The sequence below is a fragment of the Procambarus clarkii genome, chromosome 55 (assembly GCF_040958095.1).
Source record: "Procambarus clarkii isolate CNS0578487 chromosome 55, FALCON_Pclarkii_2.0, whole genome shotgun sequence".
NCBI classification, from domain to species: domain Eukaryota; kingdom Metazoa; phylum Arthropoda; class Malacostraca; order Decapoda; family Cambaridae; genus Procambarus; species Procambarus clarkii.
This window is the reverse complement of record NC_091204.1, coordinates 6,395,400-6,403,994: the sequence shown is the minus strand read 5'-3', so window position 1 is coordinate 6,403,994 and position 8,595 is coordinate 6,395,400. Positions and strand designations below refer to the sequence as shown.

Genomic DNA, 8,595 nt, shown 5'->3' with positions numbered 1-8,595 from the left:
GGATGGTGATATACTAAAGAAATTGTTCATGACTTTTGTTACGCCAAAGCTAGAATATGCAGCTGTTGTGTGGTGCCCAACAACAGAAGTTGGCCCATATCTTAAGAAGCACATCAACAAACTGGAAAAGGTGCAAAGACATGCTACTAAGTGGCTCCCAGAACTGAAGGGCAAGAGCTACGAGGAGACGTTAGAGGCATTAAATATGCCAAAACTAAAAGACAGAAGAGGTGATATGATCACTACATACAAAATAGTAACAGGAATTGATAAAATCGACAGGGAAGATTTCCTGAGACCTGGAACTTCAAGAACAGGAGGTCATAGATTGAAACTAGCTTAACACAGATGCTAAAGAAATATAAGAAAATTCACTTTCGCAAATAGAGTGGTAGACGGTTGGAACAAGTTAGGTGAGAAGGTGGTGGAGGCCAAGACTGTCAGTAGTTTCAAAGCGTTATATGACAAAGAGTGCTGGGAAGACGGTCTCATCCTTTAACTACACTTAGGTAATTACACACACACACACACACATACATATTATATTATATATATATATATATATATATATATATATATATATATATATATATATATATATATATATATATATATATATATATATATATATATATATATGTCGTACCTAGTCGCCAGAACGCACTTTTCAGCCTACTATGCAAGGCCCGATTTGCCTAATAAGCCAAGTTTTCATGAATTAATATATTTTCTCTATTTTTTTTCTTATGAAATGATAAAGCTATCCATTTCATTATGTATGAGGTCAATTCTTTTTTTATTGGAGTTAAAATTAATAGAGATATATGACCGAACCTAACCTATCTTTATAGGTTAGGTTAGGTAGCTGAAAATGTTAGGTTAGGTAGTCGAAAAAACATTAATTCAAGAAAACTTGGCTTATTAGGCAAATCGGGCCTTGCATAGTAGGCTGAGATGTGCGTTCTGGCTACTAGGTACGACACATTATATATATATTTATATATATATATTTATATATATATATATATATATATATATATATATATATATATATATATATATATATATATATATACATATATATATATATATATATATCGGACAATTAGTAAAAAAAAAAAAAAAAAAATTAAATTATTTTACCTTGTACCTAGATCCACCAGGATTGTTTGGTGCCTGTTTCAGTACTTCAGACATCTGGAAGGTCACATCCTCCTCCTCAACTTGTGGATGTGCGTTGATAGATGATTCTGTAAAATTAAGTTATTTATATAATAATAAATTCAGTATAACAATAATATTCTGTAAAATTAAAAGTAATTTATACATCAATCAGATAAAACTCTCCAGAGATGGTGATACACAACATATAAAGGACAAGTTTCAGAACAAAATATGCATTTAGGAATAAGGTTTTGTACATGTAGGTAGCACATGAGAAAATAAGTGGAAGGTGATCAAGTTTATATTAACATGTTAATGACTTTGTTAAGGCTTTGCAAGAATGAAAAAATATTAATAATATAATATCACCTACCAATTAATTGTACATCATTTATAAGTCAATTATTTGCATTATTATTATTCAATACTAATGATATAAAAATGCATTTTGTAATCTACTATTTATGCAAGTATTAAGCACAGGATCATGAAATAAACTGCAAAATACTGTAATGGATAAACCAATTAATTTTACATTTTCCTATAGCTAAGTCAGTCAGTTCTATTAGCAGCAGAGAACAATTATGCCCAACCTCTATTAAATGAAACAATCTTAAGAGCAAGTGATAGAAATATAATCATTTATGCTTGGGATTATGGAATGGTTCCAAATATGAAAAATATCAAGTTTTTTGGTTAAAATTTTTTAACTTAAAATTTACATTTTTAAGTGAATTTTAAACTTTATATATATATATATATATATATATATATATATATATATATATATATATATATATATATATATATATATATATATATATTAGTTGATTTTATACCCGCATTAGGTCAGGTGATAATACAATGAAGGTGAAAACATGGGGGGATACATAAGGGATAAACATAGGGGCTGCAGAAGGCTTATTGGCCCATACGAGGCATCTCCTATCTAAACACAAAGATTAATCCAGTGTAATTGGCCTGTTATGTTGTAACATAACATATATATATATATATATATATATATGTCGTACCTAATAGCCAGAACGCACTTCTCAGCCTACTATTCAAGGCCCGATTTGCCTAATAAGCCAAGTTTTCATGAATTAATGTTTTTTCGTCTACCTAACCTACCTAACCTAACCTAACCTAGCTTTTTTTGGCTACCTAACCTAACCTTACCTATAAATATAGGTTAGGTTAGGTTAGGTAGGGTTGGTTAGGTTCGGTCATATATCTACGTTAATTTTAACTCCAATAAAAAAAAATTGACCTCATACATAGAGAAACGGGTTGCTTTATCATTTCATAAGAAAAAAATTATAGTAAATATATTAATTCAGGAAAACTTGGCTTATTAGGCAAATCGGGCCTTGAATAGTAGGCTGAGAAGTGAGTTCTGGCTACTAGGTACGACATATATATATATATATATATATATATATATGTATGCCATATACATATATATGCTATGTTGTATGCTACAACTTGGCTGATAATAAAGCCATTCACAACTGCAGGCCTAATAAAAAAAGGAGGTGGCATAGCAATATCTTACAAAGATACCTTCATCTGCAATAGTCTCATTAGTAATAGAGACGACTATTGTGAATATACCTTTGCCAAGTTCTCCAGTAAATCCCTTAAATCCTCCTTGACTATAAGTGCCATCTATAGATTTCCCAATACCGACATAGCTTCATTCTCAGATAACGTAAGGAATCTTATCATAAATAACAATCTCAACAAAAATCAAACCAACTTAGTGGTTTGTAATGGTGAACAAAACATGCAGATACTTATATATAACCTGTGAATAGAGTGTAATAACACCAAAACTATTTGTTTATTGTTTTATGACCATAATAATTGAATCACTAATATGATTCACTAATATATAATCCTAATAATAATCACTAATATATAATCCATTGAGCATGCTGCATCTCTTTCAGTCTCTTTGCAATTTGAACAAGAGGGTTTTTAATTGATCGAACCATATTCTTAAAGTAAAGTAAATGAGATGTATTCCATATTTTGCAAAATATACGATGAAGGCACACAAACATTCATACCAAAACTGAAGGGCAGGATTTATGAGGAGACATTAGAGGCATTAAATATTCCAAACTAGAAGACAGAAGGAAAAGAGGAGATATGATCACTACGTACAAAACAGTAACAGGAATTGATAAACTTGATAGGGAAGATTTCCCGAGACCTGGAATTTCAAGAACAAGAGGTTATAGATTTAAACGAACTAAACAAAGATGCCGAAGAAATGTAAGACAATTCACTTTTGCAAACAGAATGGTAAACGGTTGGAACATGTTAGGTGAGAAGGTGGTGGAGGCCAAATCCGTCAAAAGTTTCAAAGCATTATATGACAAAGAGTGCTGGGAAAATGGGACACCACGAGTGTAGCTCTCCATCCATCTGATTGATAACCCAAATGAATTTTTCATGGATATGATACCAACATCAAATCATAAATCAGATGTGATCCTATCCCCACTGGATTTTGAAGAAGCCATAGACAGTATGCCTATGCACTCTGCACCAGGCCCTGACTCTTGGAACTCTATATTCATCAAGAACTGTAAAAAACGTTATCGCAGGCCCTTCACATTCTTTGGAGACAAAGCCAAGATACTGGCATTGTCCCTGACATACTAAAAACAGCAGAGATAGCACCGCCCCATAAAGGAGGAAATAAGGCAGAGGCAAAAAACTACAGACCGATAGCACTAACATCGCACATCATAAAAATCTTTGAGAGAATGCTAAGAAGTAAGATCACAAAATACATGGAATCACAGCATCTCCATAACCCCAGACAACATGGTTTCAGAACAGGGCGCTCTTGCCTATCACAGTTGCTGGACCACTCTGACATGGCACTAGATGCCATGGAAGACAAACAAAACGCTTTGACAAAAAAAAGCCTTTGACAAATGTGACCATTGTGTTATTGCACATAAAATGCGTTCAAAAGGAATTACCGGAAAAATAGGCAGATGGATATACAACTTCCTGACTAATAGAACCCAATGTGTAGTAGTCAACAAAATAAAATCTGGACCATCAACCGTAAAGAGCTCAGTCCCCAAGCGTACTGTGCTTGCTCCAATACTTTTTCTCATCCTCATATCGGACATAGACAAGGACACAACCTATAGTACTTGATCATCCTTTGCAGATGACACTAGAATCTTCACGAGAGTAGGCAACATAGAGGACACGGCAAACCTCCAATCAGATGTAAATCAGGTCTTTCTATGGGCTACAGAAAATAACATGGTGATTAACGAACATAAGTTTCAGCTCATGCGCTACGGAAAAAATAAAAAATATAAAAACGGAAACCACTTACAAAACTCAGTCAAATCATAACATTGAACGGAAAAGCAACGTAAAGGATTTGGGTGTACTGATGTCAGAAGGCCTTACATTTAAAGAACAATAAAGTAGCCGTCACAACTGCAAGAAAAATGACAGGATAGATAACAAGAACTTTTCACACTAGAGATGCTATACCGATGATGATAGTTTTCAAGACGCTAGTGCTCTCTAGAGTGGAATACTGCTGCATAATGAAAGCCCCTTTCAAAGCTGGAGAAATTACTGACCTATACTTATGCATTTATCTTCGGTTTAACACAACAGGCACCAGACACACGCTAGGCATCATACACACTAGGATAAAACAAACATTAGGCCAGAAGTCAGAAAAGAATTCAAAGAATTTTACTGGAAAGGCTTGCTGTTAGGAAAGGAAGTAATTGAGATGAATTAATGCACAGTATGTCAATTTTGTGAAATATATGATAAAGGAACAAAAACATTTATACCAAAACAAAGATGCAGAACTAGGAAACAGGATTTGTTCAACTGAAATTTCAAGACGGACAGAGACCAAAAGACACAAAAATGGAATCAATATACGAAGAGGCCAAACCCCCAAACATACCAGTAATACAAAGAGAAACAACTACACGGCAGTGAGGAGAGAGGCAGAAAGAAATTTTGAAAAAAAGGAACAAACAAATGTAAAGTAGAACAAATCATATTCTATAAATACAGCAACAACCAATTGCAGGTAAAGGATAATATTCAGAGCTTTTAAATGCATGGATGGCGAAATACTCAAGAAATTGTTCACGACTTTTGTTACACCAAAGTTGGAATATGCAGCGGTTGTATGGTGCCCATATCTTAAGAAGCACATAAACAAACTGGAAAAGGTGCAAAGACATGCTACTAAGTGGCTCCCAGAACTGAAGGACAAGAACTATGAGGAGAGGTTAGAGGCATTAAATATACCAAATATACTACACAAATATATATACTACACATGCACAATAAACTACCCTACACAGGCTGAGTATGGTGTGTACAATAAATTATTAGCTAAAAGATAAGACTGAGTTTGTATAAATGGGGGTTAAGTCAGAGTGGGAAAATGTAAGTGGAGTGCCTAAAAACCCTGTCCTGGGACCTCTGTAATTCATAATATATACAAATAATTTAGACTCAGGTTTGATCAGCAATATTTGAAAATTTCCAGACGATACAAAAGGGATTTTTTTCTGGATTCAGGATTATTTTTTTATGGCTGAAAACAGGTTTTCAGCAATAAAAGAAATACAGTATTGCTGGAACAACCGTCGACATCTTCAAGAGAAAACCTGAACATCTTCAAGAAGTGAAGATGACCTTGAGAAGAAGTATAGGTTGGGAGAAGTATAGGTTAGGAATTGTCTCCAAAGAATTCTCAAAGAATTACTCGTTATTGCTATCCAAGATAATTAGACGAGCCAAAGCTAAATACTACGAAGATAAATTTACCCAAATAAAGAGTACCTTACCTAAAAATATGTATGTACCTTACGTAAATAAACATTTGATTTTGAAGTGCCGGACAAACAAGGCTGTGGTGGATATGTGGGCCTGAGGGGCCTGTCCAAGCAACAGCCTGTTGGACCAAGCTCTCACATGTCAAGCCTGGCCTTGGAAGGGCTTGGTGAGTAGAACAACTACCAGAACCCTATAATGCATGTATCAAGGTGTCCAGGCAGTGAGCACCACATAATGCAGTGCAGTCCTGTAAGAATAAGCACAGTAAGTATGGGCATGGAGGGGGTGCAGCAGTGGCTTGTGAAGGGCTGGAGAGTAAATGGACATGCCCAGGGGTAAAAAGCATTAGGGTAACAGAACATAGCCCATAAAAATAGTAATGACAATGAATGAATAATTATATGAATGCAATAATACTTCATATCTCAATAGGAATACTAAGCAGGATGCAAGACAAGGTACTGGTGGTGATAGTGGTTGGTACAAGTCCTCACATCCCCACAGACACCAGTAACAGCCCTCACCTCCCAACACAGTACCCTTGTAGCGAGTTAATCTTATACTCGCTTCATTATCTTATAGCATAACTAATTAACACTAATTACAGAAGCTACACAGGTGATACTTTGGTGTGAGTTGAGCGCACTGAGCGTCGGTATCGCTACACCCTTGTTCCTTAACAACCCTTTGGACCTTTATTACAGAAAAATAGAATCAATTAATTTAATAAAATATAAAATATAAGTGCTTACTTACGATAATACTATCGGTGGAACACAAAATCTTCTTCTTCTTGATAGTAGATGCAGTTTGCATGGAGGGTTTGTCCTCGCCATGACTGAACTGACGACAAAATGGCCGATGTGTTGATATGGCGTCAGGTGACGCTGTGACGTCACAGGTGAGGGACGCTTTGCGCATTACTCCCTCGTACTTAAAAAGTACTACAGGTACTTTTTGGTTTTATTTTTGAATATGGCAGAAGTTGGACAGCTTTTCAAATCATTATAAGGGAGTGAGTTCCATAGACTAGGTCCCTTTATTTACATAGAGTGTTTACATAGATTAAGTTTGACTCTGGGGATATCAAAGAGATATTTATGTCTGGTGGGGACGTGGCCATGTGTTCTATTACATCTGTCCAGGAAGAGTTTCAGAACAGGGTTTGCAGTTAGAAAAAGGGCTTTATAAACGTAATTTACACAGGAGAATGTATGGAGTGAATTTGTTTAGCATGTTTAAGGATTTGAACAAGGGAGCTGTGTGTTGTCTGAAGGTAGAGTTATTTATTGTCCTGATAGCAGATTTTTACTGGATGATGATGGGCTTGAGGTAGTTTGCAGAGGTTGAACCCCAAGCACAAACGCCATAAGAATGATAGGGATAGATAAGTGCATAATAGAGTGAGAGGAGAGCAGAGTAGGGTACATAATATCTGATCTTAAACAGTATACCAACTGTTTTAGAAACCTTTTTAGTTATGTGTTGTATATGGGTGCGGAAGTTGAGTCTCTTGTCTAAGTATAGGCTAAGAAACTTTCCATCATTTTTATTGCTAATGTTTACATTATCTATCTGAAGCTGAATTGCATTTGTTGATTTGTTTCCAAATAAGATATAGTAGGTCTTTTCTATGTTTTGTGTGAGGTTTGTTGGTTGACATCCACAAGTAGACTTTTTTTAATTAATTGTTTACAACATTATTTAACAGGAGTGGGTTGGGGTCAGAGTAGATGAGTAGTATCATCAGCCAACAATATAGGTTTAAGTATGTTAGAGACATTAGGGAGATCATTGATGTATATAAGAAACAGGAGGGTCCTAGGATGCTGCTCTGTGGCACCTTTACGGTAATTAAGTGGTAGAGTGGGAGAGGTTATATCATTGATGGCTTCATATTGGTGTCTGTTACTAAGATAGGATCGGATATAGTTTAGGGCAAGGCCACGGATTCCATAATGGTGGAATTTAAGTAAGAGGTAGTTATGGTTAACAGTATCAAAAGCCTTTCTCAGGCCGATGAAGAGTTCAATTGGAAACTCACTTTTGTCAAGGGCTGAGAAGATTAAGTCAAGCAGACTAACAATAGCATCATTGGTACTCTTTTGGGAGCGGAAGCCAAACTGACAGGGACTTAGTATATTGAATTTTACAAGATTGGAGTAGAGCTGTTTGTAAAAAAAAAAAAATAATTTTGATAATATAGGTAGATTCGATATGGGTCTGTAATTATTTATGTCTGCCGTGTTACCTCCTTTATGAACTGGCGTTACTCTTGCTTTTTTAAGGATATCAGGGAAGGTATGACACTCTAGGGATTTGTTGAACAGCAGTGCTATGGATGGTGCAAGGGCATGGGAGGCACGCCTGTGTACCATCGATGGTATTTCACTAATGTTCCCAGCTTTGGTTTTTAGCGAGTGAATGATGGACACAACATCTGTAGGGCTGACCGGAGAGAGGAGAAGAGAGTTTGGATAGCTGCGTGAAAGATATGTGGTAACATATGTCTGAGTCTCTGGGATTTTTCGGGCAAGGTGAGCACCAAACGATGAAAAGAAGCTATTAAATTCA

At 35.5% G+C, this 8,595-nt stretch overlaps 1 long non-coding RNA gene across 1 annotated transcript; it reads right to left on the bottom strand.

The window, feature by feature from the left end:
• Positions 1-1,165: 1,165 nt before the first annotated feature.
• LOC138352891 (uncharacterized) lies at positions 1,166-6,826 on the bottom strand. The gene is made up of 3 exons (XR_011222929.1): positions 6,778-6,826; positions 6,033-6,268; positions 1,166-1,250 (listed from the first exon to the last, which is right to left on the bottom strand). It is a non-coding gene; the product is annotated as an uncharacterized lncRNA (long non-coding RNA).
• Between the last annotated feature and the right edge of the window lie 1,769 nt (positions 6,827-8,595).